This window comes from Neovison vison, chromosome 6 (assembly GCF_020171115.1).
Source record: "Neovison vison isolate M4711 chromosome 6, ASM_NN_V1, whole genome shotgun sequence".
Taxonomy (NCBI): Eukaryota; Metazoa; Chordata; class Mammalia; order Carnivora; family Mustelidae; genus Neogale; species Neogale vison.
The window spans coordinates 111429058-111444186 of record NC_058096.1 but is presented as its reverse complement, the minus strand read 5'-3'; the positions used below and the strand labels follow the sequence as shown (position 1 = coordinate 111444186).

Below are 15129 nucleotides of genomic sequence, written 5' to 3'. Positions count from 1 at the left end.
ACAGGAAACAACGTGTGTTGGAGAGGAGGTGAAGAAAGGGAAACCCTCTTACACTGTTGGGAATGCAAGTTGGTGCAGCCACTTTGAAAAACAGTGTGGAGACTCCTTAAGAAATTAAAAATAGAGCTATCCTAACACCTGGTCTTCAAGACACGGTTTATTAGAAATGTAAGTCAGAGGGGCACCTGGGTGGCTCAGTGGGTTAAGCCTCTGCCTTCGGCTCAGGTCATGATCTCAGGGTGCTGGGATGGAGCCCTACATCGGGCTCTCTGCTCTGCGGGGAGCCTGCTTCCCTTCCTTTCTCTCTGCCTGCCTCTCTGCCTGCTTGTGATCTCTGTCTCTGTGTCAAATAAGTAAATAAAACCTTTAAAAAAAAAAAAAGAAAGAATGAAAGAAATGTAAGTCAGATCCTGCCCATCCTCTTCTCAGATGTCTTACGGCCTCCAAAACCCTCTGGGGCTGGCAGATGATCCAGCCCGAGCAATTCCAGCCCTTCCCTCCTCTGGCTGCTCTTGCTCTTGCTCTGATCCTAACACACCAGCCTCTAGACGGGCCCTTGGACCTGCCAGGCACACTGGCACCTCAGAGCATGTAGCCTGTGCTGATCCCCCTGCCTGGACACCCTTCTCCAGAGGCTCAGAGGGCTCATTCCCTTATCTCCTTCAGGTCTTCGATCAAATATCACTGTCTTAGCAAAACCAACCTTGTCTGTCTGCCTGAAAATGATATCTCCATAATACAACCACCCTCCCACTCTCTTTCCCTGATGAAGTTTTTTTTTCGAGCATCGACCCCCATCTGCGATAGTATATGTTTTACTGATCAGTTACTCTGTCTCCTGCCTTCCCCACCACAGAAGTGCACACTGTGTGGAGGCACGTGTTTTTACTTATTTTGCTCATGGCCTCAGCACCTGGCAGAGAGCACGTAATAGGCTCTCAACAACAGTTTGAAGAATCAGGGAGTTGGTGAGTGAAGTTCCTTCTCTGAGGCTGTTTCCAAAACAATGAGACGGGGTAACAATGTCCACTCTGCAAGCTTTGCAAAAGGTGTTCTGGCCATCCCTCAGGTTTTCCTGCACAGCATCCAAACTTTCTTCCTACTTCTGAAGCAGATCCCACGATGAGAGTTATTGGTAAGATATAGTCCATTCCTTCCACCTGAGAAAAAGCTTTCCTCACCTTCCCTGCCATTCCTGGCATGTAGATGATGGACACGTGATCTCAATTAAGGATCCTTTGTCTTATCACTCTCTTCTAGAGCAATCTAAAATACACCTGTCACCCCTTTCATACAGTAGCTGTTGGCCCTTCAACAACATGGGCATGAATGCCACGGGTCCACTTACAAGTGGATTATTTTCCATAAATACAATATAATTCTGTAAATGTATTTTCTCTTCCTTAGGCCTGTTGTAACATGTTTTTCTCTCAAGCTTACTTTGCTGTAAGAATACATATATATATAATACATGAACAAAATATGTCAGTTGTCTGCTCATGTTATCAGTAATGCTTCTGGTCAACAGTAGGCCATTAGCAGTTCAGTATTTGGGGTGTCAAAATTTTACATGGATTTTCAACTGTGCAGGGGTCAGCCTCCTTGACCCCCACATTGTTCAAGGTCAACTGTGAGAGAGCGAAGCAATCCTATTCCTTCTTAGGCTTTCCCTTCATCAAACAAATGAGTCGAGGGAGCTGACATGATTGTCTTCTATCACATGTCACTCTGGAGAGGAAACGGCGCAGGCATAGACTTTGCTGGGCGACGGGCTTTCCTCCAGCTTAGGAGCAGCTACATTCATGGCTGTGGCAGGACTTGAAAGAGGGGTTCTGGCACTGATCCACAGCACCCAGAATACGTCTCTCCAGATGTTACAATATGGAGTAAACGGTGCATCCTGGCAGCAGGAAGAGAAAAGATTCTGAGAAGCAGAAACTGGCAGAGGTGCTGAGTTGTGCTGAAGGAGAAGCACAGAATGAGGCTCATGTCCTCTGATTTCTGTGGTCCCTAACGCAGACCCAGGGACCCCTGCTGGATCCAGACCATATTCCTATTCTAGGTACCGAGGTTCGACGGTTAAGTCAGAGACACCTGTTTCCACATGGGTGAACCCTCCATGACTCGATTTAACTTGGGTTTCCCTTTCTCACATCCAAGATTGCTTAACATCCTGCAAATTAAAGACAAGCTAATATCCCATTCCCAAGCCCTCTGCACTGCCATGGTTTCAGCTCTACCCAGGGTCAAATTTGCCTCTTCAGGGAACATCTCCAAAGTGCTTAGAAGTGAAGTCAGAAGACTGTTCCTTCATCAGCTCCACCTCTCAACTCGGATTCACTCTTTCTCTACCAGGGAGTCCCTAACAACAGTGTGCCCTGAAACCGCAAGGCCCACTTGCTTTCCTGAATGCCTGTGCTTATGGAACCCCAAGGACAAGCAGTGCAAAGAGACTCATGTTGGAGATATGCTTGCCATTTTAATTATGTGTGCAGATCATTGCACAGACGTCTTTAGAAGAGAATGGGAGCCAAAGCTGGACTTTTACTAATTGAAAATTACTCAGCAGTTTTAATCAAAAGATTAGGGCTTTTTTGGTAACAGAGACAAAAACTAAAGAAACCCAAGCCATTGTCAGAGATGGGAGGTCCTGGGGAGTCAATTCTCTTATTTCACAGATGGAAAAACTGAGGCCCAGAGAAGAGTATTTTGCCCAGGGTCACATTTGCAGGACCAGGGACCATCAGGGCTACATTACAGATGTCCTAACAGCCAGCCCCAACTCTCTCCATGAATACCCACTCATCCCTGCCTTCAAGGAGCTAAGGAGCTTGCTGGACAACCCCACCACATACATGGGGAGCACTGCATTCCCTCCACCACTCTGTTGATTTTTATTCAAAATGACTCCAAGAAAAAAAAATTGACCACCTGGTATTAGGGAAACTTTACTGAGGTCCCAAATATCTTTAGAGTTCTGATGGACCCTTGTAAATATATTGAAAATCCATTGAAAAAAAATAGTTATTGATTCTGTACTCTAAGCCAGGTCCTAGGCCAAACACGGAAGGTTTCTTTTTAGGAGTTCATGCCTTAACAAAGGGAGACAAGCAGAGAAACCAAGAGTTACAACTGAATGAGGTAAGTGAACAGGAGATGGCCACACGGTGTCTAAAAACCATGCAAAGATGTTCCTGCCTTGCTGCTCTTTATTATAAGACAGTAGGCTAAGTTGTATTTCCATTTTGTCTAATAAAACACAGAACAACTGCAACCCATTCATTCTAAAGTGTGATATCCATTCAGTTAATGTTTATTGAACTTGGCACTGGGAACATAAAAGGACACTGGTCACCGTGCCCTCAGGAAAATAACAATTAACCTAAGTAATGTAGGCAAGAATCAATGCTAAAGTAGTTGTTCAAGCGTGTGGAAATGTTGTGTACATAATCAAGTACTGGGCAAGTCTCTGAGTGAAAGTTAACATCTTTTTTGTGAAGGTCTCAAAGAAAAGGTGGGGGCCTGCCTTGGAAAGATCTGACAGATGTCAGCTGCCAGATGGCAAGAAGGAGGCAGTTCCGGACACAGGCTTGCAACAGAGAAGTTCGTGTGGGCAAGTGAGAGCAAATTGACCCCATCATGCAGAGAGAGTGGGCAAGGCGTGAGGGAAGACAGGGGGCACAAGAAGGAGTTAGAAGAAATGCTGTTGGGTGGGTGGAATTTCTGTTTTGCCTCAGAAAGAGCGGATCTGAAAGGGCAGGAAGATAACCACGTTGGTGGAACAAAACAGCTTTAGTCATCAGGGACCAGCCCCTCTTGACCCATTCTTGGACTGAAATCTCTCTCCCTGTGGCAAATTCCATCTAGAGGCTACATGTCTTCACAGAACAGAAAGACCTGTGCATCTTGAATATTCAGACGCTTGTAAAAAGGCTAGTGAATGCTTTTCCAGAGTGCTCTTCTTGGAATGAAAGCAACAAATTGTATGCCGTTAATAAATGTCAGAGGGTTCCTTCTACAAACTCCATCATAGATGTTCTGTGGGCTGAGAACAGCATGTATGCTGTAAAGGTTGAACGTGAATTAATGCAGTAGGCAGCAGGCAAGTGATGCTCACAGGACCCTGCAGGGGTGGCTGGTCTCTAGCCACCAACCTGTATTTGGCCTCTGGCAATCTAAAGTTGCTTGAGACTGGGTGACATGGGGATATACATCGCTAGTTTAGGAAAGTCAAAGTATCCATAAGATGGGGTCACCGTAAAATGGAGCCTCCAGGGCTGCAAGTGATTCTACCAACAGGGGTAAAAAGATGTTAATTTAAAAGGATCACATCCATTGGGTTTCCAACAAATGACATTTTTAGAAAAGGCAAAATTATGGAGAGAGTAAAAAGATCCGTTGTTGCCAGGGAGTCCAGGGAAGGGATGAAGAGACGGGCCACAGAGGGGTTTTAAGGCAGTGAAAAGAGTATGATACCATGATGATGGATATCTGCCATTACACACGTGCCCAAACCTATAGAATGTGCAACGCCAAGAGTCAGCCCTAATATGAACTATGAACCGTGGGTGCTAACAATGTGTCATGTAAGGTTCCTCCACTGCGACCAATGCACTTCTCGGGTGGGGGATGTGGATCACAAGGGAGGCTGTGCACGTGTGGGAGGGGAAGGTGTGCATTATCTCTCACCTTCCTCTTCATTTTGCTGTAAACAAAACTGCTCCAAAAAACCAAAATCTCTTTAAAACATAGAAACACAAATAATATGATTTGTCATTAATTAATGGATTAATTGAAGGCAAAGGGAAATATCTAGAACCTAATTTATGAACAATCATGTACATAGGAAGGACAGGACATGGTTACCCCTAAAATTAGAGCAGGTGGTCATGTGAGGAAGGAATCCTCCAGAGTGATAGGTGTCACATCAGGTCCTTCTGAGGCTCAGATGTTATCTGAAAGTCCCCGTGTGCATGAGGGTGGCAGGCTGGGAAGGAGACTTCTGCTTCAATCAGAACAGCTACGACTTCGTCGACTTCACACAATGAGCTTCTGTAGGAGATCTGAAATGATGACAGTGTTCACAATGAGTGAAAGCATGCATGATAGACACTTATCTGTATGCAGCAAAATGTGGTCCCATCATTTTTTCTGTTCTCAGACTTGTTGCCTTGGCCAGGCGTTCAGCGTCTCCCATGTGCTAGCCTCAACCTTCTTCCAGTTTCTGTCTACAGCTTCTTTCCCATGTTCCTTACTTATGAACCAGACTAATGATTTGCAGCTCATACTTGCCTGTGCCATTCCTGTGTTCCTGCTCCTGCTGGTAGCGTTAACTATAAGGCAGGCTTCCAGACCCAGCCCAAAGGAGTCTTCTGAGCCCCCAGAGAGAGGTCCTCTGCTTTGGTAACACTTAGTAACTTTTCTCTAACATAGCATTTTTTTAGGTTATAATTACTTGGTGGTGTGTCAGTTTCTTCCATTAGACAGGGAGCTCTCTAAGGGCAGCAATGGTGTTTTGTGCATCTGCTTTGTTAACCAGTTAAGGGAGTGCCTGGCCCCTTTGAAGGGTTTGTTAAGTGAAAGGTCACATTCAAGTTGCAGTGACCAATAGGTCCCACCAGATGGCAGTGTGTGGACATTTTTTTTTTCCCCCCTTACCAATCAGAAAGGAGGAGAAGGTTTTACAGCAACTTGACTTTCCTCTCTGTCCTTGCAGACAGACAAACAAATTTCTGCAGACATTAGGACTTTTGACTAGGCAGTAGAATTCACACTGCTGAATCGGACCCTCAGGCAGCCATTGTATTCCCTACATACCACTGCTTTCTGAAAGTATTCCTCCCTTAGGCTGAGAAAGGATTATACTGTTTAGTGCTCTATGACAGAGAAACTTGAATTTGAGTTTCATAGTGAGACACAAAGTGGCCATCTTTTCAGCACTTAGAGAAAATGGCCACCATTACCCACTGATTGCTGCCATCCATTGAGGTTCCTCCTGCTTACCTCCATCTGTGAGAACAAGACAGCAAGCCCAAGTCAGCCCAACACGTGGGCTTACTTTTAAATGTTCGGTCTTTCTGGGTTCCTGCCTCCTTCCTCACTCAAGAGCTTGGCGGGTCAGGTTCAGGAGAACTGTAGGTGCTCTAAGCATAGAGCTTCCGGCCTCTTCAGCTGTGAACCCTATGTTCAGCTGTGGAGCTCCTCATAAATAAAGGGTTCCCAAATGGAAGACATCTCCAATCCAAATGAAAAGCTGAAAGAAACATCCCCAAATGACTTCCCACACCAAAAAAGCCCGAAGGCCAAAGTTATCTTTGTCCTTCGGTTTCTGTGTCTCAGCTCCATTTACTTGCTTCCCCTCTTGCCATTATGTCATCTCCTGAATTGCCTCTACCAGCATCCCTGATGCTCTAATTCCTCCAGATTTGCCCTGTTCCCATGGACTTCTTTCTCTACTGCTAGAGAAGTAGAATAAGAGGCAAGAAGATTCTAGAGAACTCTGCTTCTTTTAACCAAATAAGGCGATCTCGCTTAAGGGCATCTAACTCTGTGCCCCACCCTTTCTCACCAGGCAAAATGCTTTTTTCAATAAGTAGTAGAATGGTTAAGCCACACCACATGCTCTGGAATCAGCAGCAGACCTGGGCCAAATTCTGGTTCTGTCACATCCTGACAGTGTGAACTCGGGTGAATTGCTTACCTTCCCCAAATCCTATTAAATGGGGAAAATGTATACATATCTCAGAGGGATGTTGAGCCAGTTAAATGACAAGGCATGTAAAGAGTTTAGCACAGTGCTGGTTTGTGGAGCACTGAATTCATGTTAGCAATTGCTGTTAGCATTAGCAGAAACAGCCTGCGGAAGGCATGGCTCTCCAGAAGCAATTCCTGTGTTGAGTACTATACTCAACACAGCTCCAGAAATTTCTAACAGCACAAAACTCTTCATAAATCATGCCAGGATCTATCCTTTCAATGAGATCCGTGTTGTTTTCACAGATTAATTTTTTTCATTCAGTAGGACTTACTGAGCTTATAAGCTGTGGCAAGCTCAGAGGAGACTGATACAAGGATGCCTAGACATGGGCTCTCTTCTCAAGGAGTTTGCTATGCACTGAATAGGCCCACTTGCTAATAATTACAGAGTGGCAGGATCAGTGCCCTAACACAATATGGACAAGACACAGCAGAGACAGGGAGCCTGAGCTCCAGTACTCCTTAGAAGACATTGTAGACCTTTTGTGATCTAACCCTTGCCTTGCTGGCAATACCTATTGCCAGAAATATTTGTCTTTCTGAGAATACATTTTGTTGTTCCATATCTCTAACCTTGGCACCTGAATGGATTCCTTTCTACATGGAAAAGCCATACCAATCCTCCAAGTATACCTAAAGGTAGTGTCCTGTGAAAAGTCTTCTCATCTCCATCAAGGAGACTTAGAGGCCTCTCCTCCCATCAGCTGTGATCTCAATGAAAGTGGGAGCCACGTACTTTTATTCTCCCCCTAATGCTTGGCTCAGTGCCCAGCCCAAAAGTGACATTGAGCACAAGTGACACAGAAGTGAGACATGCCTCGAAGCCTACTCCACACAACCGGTGTTGTCCGTGCTTCATTCAGTGCCACGACAACTAGCTGATCTGATGGAGATCACCTGTCCCCAGGTCACACAGACCCACTATAGGAAAGCTCTGCTGCCACAGAAAGTCTTCTAATGTCATGCACATACACCAGTTTGGCCTAGCTCTAATCATCAGAATAATCCCAAATAAATGTGTCCATATTCTATTCAACATAGCAGCCCTTCATATATATGAAGACATCAGACAGATATAACATCAATATAGGATTCTCCTTTGTGTTCTTTCCCTTCGAACACACATAGCTAATTAAACCATCATTAACATCCATTTTTAAAGTGCCTAACATATGCTTAGTACTTCTTAGAAGGTTTGTGTGTCATAAATTTAATCCGGACCCCTCCACTACCACCCACGTACACATACCATAAGTTTTGACATGTTTCATCATGTTGGTGTCAGTCCTGTGTTCTAGAAGCTCTAGACCATTTTAGATTTTAATCCTGTAACATCATGATTAATATGGCATTAATTCATTGAAAACATGTACCAAGCATAATACCAGGCCCCTTTTTAAATTCTCATATTGAACTGAAAAGACCAACAACCATATTGCTTCTTTACAGGTCTGAGGGTGAACGGTCAGAGAGATTAAGCCCTGGCTCCTGTCGTTTGCTGATAGGTGTCAGGGACAAAAGGCAAGGTCAGCTCAGCCTTCCTTGAAGCCAGCATCCTCTCCTCTAGCCCATGCCATCTCTAAGTGCCAGTCCCTGGTGTTTTCTCTTCATATTAGTCTGGGGTCATCTGAAAATCTGTACATCTCTCCTTCTACCTAAACGTCCAGGTCATTCATAAAAGGTATTGACCAGGAAAAAGACTCTGGTCCTTGCCAGAGACTTCTTTCTAGCTCACAAAAAGATGTTCAGCAATCCCTTAGAGCCATTACTGTGAAACCAATGACTGTGGCATGAACCCTCTCGAGTTCACCATCTCACATACAATCAGATCACGGGAAGTCATGTTAAGTCCACTGCTAAAATGTCCTCATACTGCTGATTCACCAACTCAGTGGCACAATAAGAAAGGGAAATGCAGTATGTCTAGCAGGATGTGTTTGCAGTCAACTTGCATTAACTTCTAGTGATGGGTGCCTTTTCTTCAAAGATGCCCACAGATTAATTGTGTAACAATCTGTTCCAAAATTTCAGCAGGAACCTAGATAAAACTCATATAATTTCCTGGCTTCAGTGTTTATTCCTGTGATAAGATCCAAAGGAAACCCCTTAATTAAAAGGGAAAACATTATGAATTTACCAGTATTATCTGTTCTTTTATCAAGCAACCCTACTGACCACCAACCCCCCACCACCTCCACCCCACCCCCACCCCAGTTAACATTTCAATGTTCAGGTTGACTGCAGAACTTCCCACTTCTTTGTTTTGGAGTGTGATGTTACATCAGTATTCCAGATCCCTTTTCCTCTTCATGCCTCTACATCACCTGGCAGAGTGGTTGAGTAAGTATTCATAACCCCCAAATTGAAGATTAAAAACTTTTCAAAACTGTAGGAACAAACGACTGCCTATGAGGCATGTGGACCTCTGGAGTCAACTTCCAGGAAAGTGCTGTCTTCCAAGAGCACATTAAATCCAGAGGATATGGATGGTATGCGATTATCCTCATTGTATCCCCAGTACCAGGAACATGGTAAATGCTCAAGAAGTATTTGTGATAGCCAGCAGGGAGAAGATGGTAATAAAAATATGTACACCTTTGGGAAACTCTGAGTTTTAAACTCATCCTAAAACGAGGAGGAGGACCTTGACAGGAGGACCTTTATAGAAAGCAGATGTGGCCAGAGGACTATGGGAAGAGTCCCTGAAGAGTCCTAGAGGAGTACGGGAAAGCCACAGAGAGGGGCAAGAGGAGAGAAAAGAGAAGACAAGGGAAGGGCCATGAGCTGTGCAGAAGCAGTGGAATGAGCCCTGATGATGGACACAGAGGTCCAAGATTGAGACTCTCGTGTCCCACTATGAGCTGTTTACCATGGAAGAAATCTCATGCCTTACAGAACCCCATTTCCTAACTGACGTGACAGACGCAAGAAGCCACATCGTGCAAGAGTGCCATGAACATCAGACGAGGTAAAGCATATAAAAGCACATTATCAAATCAGTATCTCCTCCACCTAAATCTGCACTGGAGTCACCTTGAATGGAAAGCCTGGATAGAAGAGCAGTGGATTACCAAACAGATTTAAGATGGACTAAGAGTCTGCTTCCTGCATGTGGACCCTTGGGCAAACATGAAATGTTTCTGACTTTGGAAAAATGCTGACCTCCACCAGGTAGAGAAGACAGTGCTTATACAGTTCCAGGGCAGCTGAGAGATGGAGCCATACAAATATTTATCTAGGGCTGGGTGCCCTCTAGTCAGTGGACCCTCAGCACATCCTAACCTGAAAGTATAATCTTTGGCAGAGAACCAATTATCCCCATTTCTGGTACTGATAGACCACTATCTCTAGCCAGTTGGGCCTGAAATCTGGGTCTTTGTTGTCAACCCCTGCACCAGCCTAAGAGGAGGGGGAGGGTGTGACATCCCAGGGCTGTCATCCTGAGAAATCTTTGAACGGCTCTGAGCCCCAGTATTCTCATATGTCAAACAGAGATGGCACCTCCTGCTCCACTCTGTTTCAGCATTTTATGAGACTCAACAGACTGATATAAAAGCTTTTGAAAACTTTAAGATGCTATTAAAAATAGATGGTCTTCATAATTGCAATATTACAGGACCAACTGCCTTTGTGTGTCCTGTACATAAAGAATCAAGTCCAAAAGTCTCAATTTAGTGATACCAAAGATATTGGTTCAAAGAAGTGTGACAGCTAGTCGTGTAATTGTTCTACTTGTTCTCTAACTAAATAGCTTGAATCTATGGAGTTCTGATGTCAAAGAAATTAAGAAAATCATCACCACATTAAAGGTGCAATTTTAAAAAAAAAAAATACACTAATGAGATGGTAGAAAGTAGACTGACAGCAAAGTAGGTTTGTAAGTGTTTGGTTTTCCTAATTAAATGGAGCTAATGAGTTTCTCCACTGAGCCCGAGTGCTGGGCTGAACAGTCTAACAAGCCTCAGATTCTGTGATCTCAATAAGGGATGGCCAACTGGCAGCTGAAAATACCTGTGTCATGGTGTGATTCATCCTTCACATCTTGGAGTGAAACCATCCCATCAGAATGCAGGAGCAGGTCATAAGCACCATGGGGGGTTGAAGTGAGATCCTACAGGGATCTACTCAAGGCACTTTAGTGCCACATCACTATGAGGTACAGAGAATCTCAAAGTGGAAGCCACCACAGATCACAAATCAGGGCTGAGAACAAAGAGGTCAAGAGGAGATGAAGTTTATAATTTGTCCAATTATAACTGAGCATGGATTTGTGGGTGGGATACACAGATACAAAAGGCATGTCCCTCCCCCCATGTAAAGCTTTGAAACAAATTGAGGAAATAGATATACAAAATAAAAATAAAAACAATTGAAAACATTCTCAGTGTTTCCATGGTGTCTCCAGATACAATCAATCCTTCGACATAGTGGATGAAGCCATTTATGAAACGACCGACCTCTCTCCATTTCTGGCCCCATCATAAACTTCCCTCCCACACACTCAAGGAGCATGAAGGGAGCTTCTCTGAGCACTGGTGTGGTGTCTTTTGGGGCACTCATTCCTCTGTAAGGGTTTCTCTTTCTGCCTGAGATGCCTTGTCTCTCCCACCAGATGTAGCCAACTGCCCAGAGTCACATGGGCTGTGAAGCCCTTCCTATAGCTCCATTTCTCTCAACTCTCAAATGCTAAGCTCATTCCTCTTATGGAACTTGGCACTTCCATCTGTCATTTTATCCCTACTCATTTCTCAGGTCTCCATTTAAATACAACTTGAAGAAGCATTCCTTGATAACTCACCAACATCTAAATCAGGGCGTCGTCTTATTTTCTACTAGAATCCTCTTCTGTTCCTTCATAACACTTATCACAGCTTTTAAGTGAGTAACAAACAAATAATATTTGTCTGAGTACACATGCTTACAAATGCTCAAGACTGTAACTTTGATAAATTTCAAGGGCTATCTGTTTTGTTCATCATGGTAGATTCCAACACACATTGGTACTCAATCAGTATTTGTTGAACAAATTCCTCAAAGTGCTCAGAGTACTTCGTATAATCTTTAAGTATAACACTTAGTCCATAATAATGTAATTACTTATCCACATTTTTATCCCCACCTCTGGAATTTTGAGCTACTCCAGTCTTGGTGAGGCAGCCCCCAAATCATCTTGTATTTTGGCAGTATTCTAGATCTTACACTCTGTATCTTAATAGGCTTCCATCTGACTGCCATCTTCTTAGGGCAGGAAAGGAATGTTTACATTATATCCCAGGTGCCTAGCACTGTGTCTAACACACAAATGGTTTCTAAGAGAATGAGTGAATGAATGAATGAATAGAACTTTTCCCATTTTCTCCTGACCCTCCAAAGTACTCTTCAAATGTTGGAAGAATTTTATATCCCAGCACTATGGTGTCTCATACACTTTCTGTGCACAAGTTTCCTACTTGGAGCACATCCAATAAAACCCATAACACCTCAGATTTACAGAATAGACATTAACTTCCTCAAAAAAAATATTTTTTTCTCCACAAAATAATGCAGAGACCTGTAGGCACAAAGGTCCTCCCCACCACTGAGTTTAAAGGATTAAATGATTTACTGAAAACAGTTATTGATGAATTTTCCAAAGAGAGGAATATTCTGTAAAGCTCACTGTAATCTGGTAAATCATTGCCATTGCATAGGTAGGACCTATGCAAACACCATGCTCACTGCAAACACCATGTTTGCTGTGACATGGACATACCCAAGCAAGCCCAAGCATGTGACCAGGCTAGCAAGGGGTGTCCATGCCGCATCAGACAAGGAAGCTGGAGGAACAAGAGGAGCTGAATGAGAATATGACATGCCTACAAGGTATATGATGGCCTCTCCAAATACCTAAGGCCTACCACCCAGTTAGGCTTTATGTATATGCCTCAGAAGAAAGACTCAGGATGGGGGTGACATTTATTTTTAATGTGAGAAAAAACTACTTAAGAGAGTTGCACAGAAGAGAACAGGCTGCCATGGAAGCGATGGGCAACCCAGATGCCACCCCAGTGTGACACATGAATAAGAGAACAATGGTAGCTTGAGCTGTGGGGGAGTGCGTAAGCATTGGATTTGGGTTTGGAGAGAGTGAGGAAGAAGTAATGGATACTGATGACCACCATTGATTGAGTCAGGTACTGTGCCTAAGCAGTTAATCCCCCCACAACATCCTACATCATGAGGGTACTCTTACTACCCTCTGTTTCACCAAGGGACAGACTGAGGCACACAAAGCCTCAAGGTCACCAAGCTAAGGATGGCATCAGGATTCAAGCCATGGTTCATTCAATTCCAGAGCCCGTGCTTTTAGCTGCAAAGATGGCTAAAGTCCCATGCAACTCTAATACCCTGGGACTCTCTGAATATTGAGGTATCAAGAAAACAATCAATAAACCATCTCAAATGTAACTAATGGAGCTGAGTCCTTCGCCTTCTCCTTTCCCTTTGTCCTCCAGTGTAACTCCTATGCTTGCACATACAGAGCATCTAACTGGGTTTCAAGTTTACTGTGTGTCTCTGTGTATATGTGTGCATAGATCTGACAGGGCTAGTTCATTTCAAGTAACCAAGTATGTCTTTGGACAGCTCTTGTCAAGATCCAATAGAAGAGCCAATTCCAAAAATATGTTCCTTTAGTGGTTTTTTAGGGTTCTCTGCTCTGCACGGATTGACAATGTGGTAACAAGAGACATTCTGGAGACTGGATTTAATGCAACCATATGCTAGACAGAATGAGAACCCATATTGCAACAGACCAGCCGGTACATTTCCATGTTAACAGAAGCTTGATTGCAAATTACATTTAGTCTCAACAGCTCAGTTCACTGCACACAGATGCCATGGGGGACTGTAAAGTTAGCGAGATGTGGGGGAGTACAACTAACATTTTTTTTTTTTTTTCGGAAAAAAAAAAAAAATTCTTCAGCTGATAGAATGCCAAGGAGCATCAGCGCTGATGCTGAAAAGAAAATGCTGCTATATTTGTTTTGCCAGGAAAAGAAAAATAATCATTGTCGCGAGTTGTTAGTCAAATTATGAATACGAGCTCGGCTGGTAATTGTCTGATAATACAAACAGCGATATTGGGGCTGTCAGAGGCTGCACGCGCTGCTTGACAGCTAACATGTACATGCTCTCTGAACAAGGAGCTGGTTCACTGATTCCAAAAGTCAGGCTGACAGAAGAGTAGCTGAGAGGAGAATTTCCCCCAGGATCCTGGCCCCATGTCTAGGACTGGATCTCGGTCAACTTTCCAAAGTATGGTCAGCATCTGCCCCATGGGAAGGAGGATGTGTGGAACTGTGGAAAGAATGCAACATGGGTTTGGATGGCTGGTCTGTCTCTTTCTTACTGTGCAACCCTAGGTAAATCATTTAACCTCTCTAGGCTTAGGTTTCTTCATTTCTAAAATGGGAATGAGAATTCTCAACCAGGTCCTTCTCCCAAGATTAGCGGGAAGATCAGCTGAAGACAGTGAACACGTAGTTCTCTATAAATGTTGAGGCTGTAAGTTGCCTTCTTGGCTGGATTTCTTTTTGTTCCCATTTTAAGAGCTGAGCTGAAATGATTTCTTGTCCATTTTCTCATGGCTGGAGCAGAATTCTTTCATCTAGATATAAGCACCCTTGAATTAGAATCATTCTTCTTCTTTTCTGCTGAAGAGTCTGGCCACAGGGCACTTCTCACAAACAGCCCAGCCTGACTCCTTTATCACACGCCTTCCCCCCAGGGAAGCTGGAGGCTTTCAGAAATTCCAATCTGGTAGGTACAATACCCTCATTCTTTCCATTCCCCTGTTCTCTAGACTCCAAGCTGTGGTAGAGATCATTCTGCTTGACATTTCATGTTCTCCCCTTAGCCTCTAATTCCCAGAACCCCTTGCAGTTAAGTGTGGCCATCTAGCTAGGTTCTGGCCAAAGAAATATGAATATCAGTGAAATTCACAGCTTCCCACTCTTACCTTTAAGTTATCTGTGCATACATGACCCATCCTCCTTCTCTTTCTCCATCTATGCATTGAGGCAAACACAGGCCTATGAGAGAACAGAGATACACACAGAAGGAATTCAGGCCACTGAATGATGGTCTGGAGAAGAACTCCTGGCAACATACACTGGGCTAGGAAGTGACTAAGAAATGAAGTCTACACTCTTAAACCTCTATGGCTAATTTGCTGATCATTAAAGTAACCAGCCTACCTTAAAGCTCAGACAAAGTCTATCTTATCTAATTACATAATGAACATTGTTATCGGCAACACAGTCAGCAACTTGTCAAACACTCCCCAAGCACTTTCACACCTCCAAGGCTTTGCTTACCCGGCCATTTTCTCCC

The 15129-nt window shown here is 43.9% G+C and overlaps 1 long non-coding RNA gene across 2 annotated transcripts; it reads right to left on the bottom strand.

Annotated features, from left to right (window-relative positions):
- Positions 1-339: 339 nt before the first annotated feature.
- Positions 340-14792, bottom strand: LOC122908800. 2 transcript variants are annotated; one of them, XR_006385027.1, is made up of 3 exons: positions 6004-6305; positions 4867-5063; positions 340-1900 (listed from the first exon to the last, which is right to left on the bottom strand). It is a non-coding gene; the product is annotated as an uncharacterized LOC122908800 (long non-coding RNA). The 2 variants fall into 2 exon arrangements; XR_006385028.1 differs by lacking the exon at positions 340-1900 and adding an exon at positions 14756-14792 and having other exon boundaries at positions 3357-5063; positions 6004-6253.
- Positions 14793-15129: the final 337 nt, after the last annotated feature.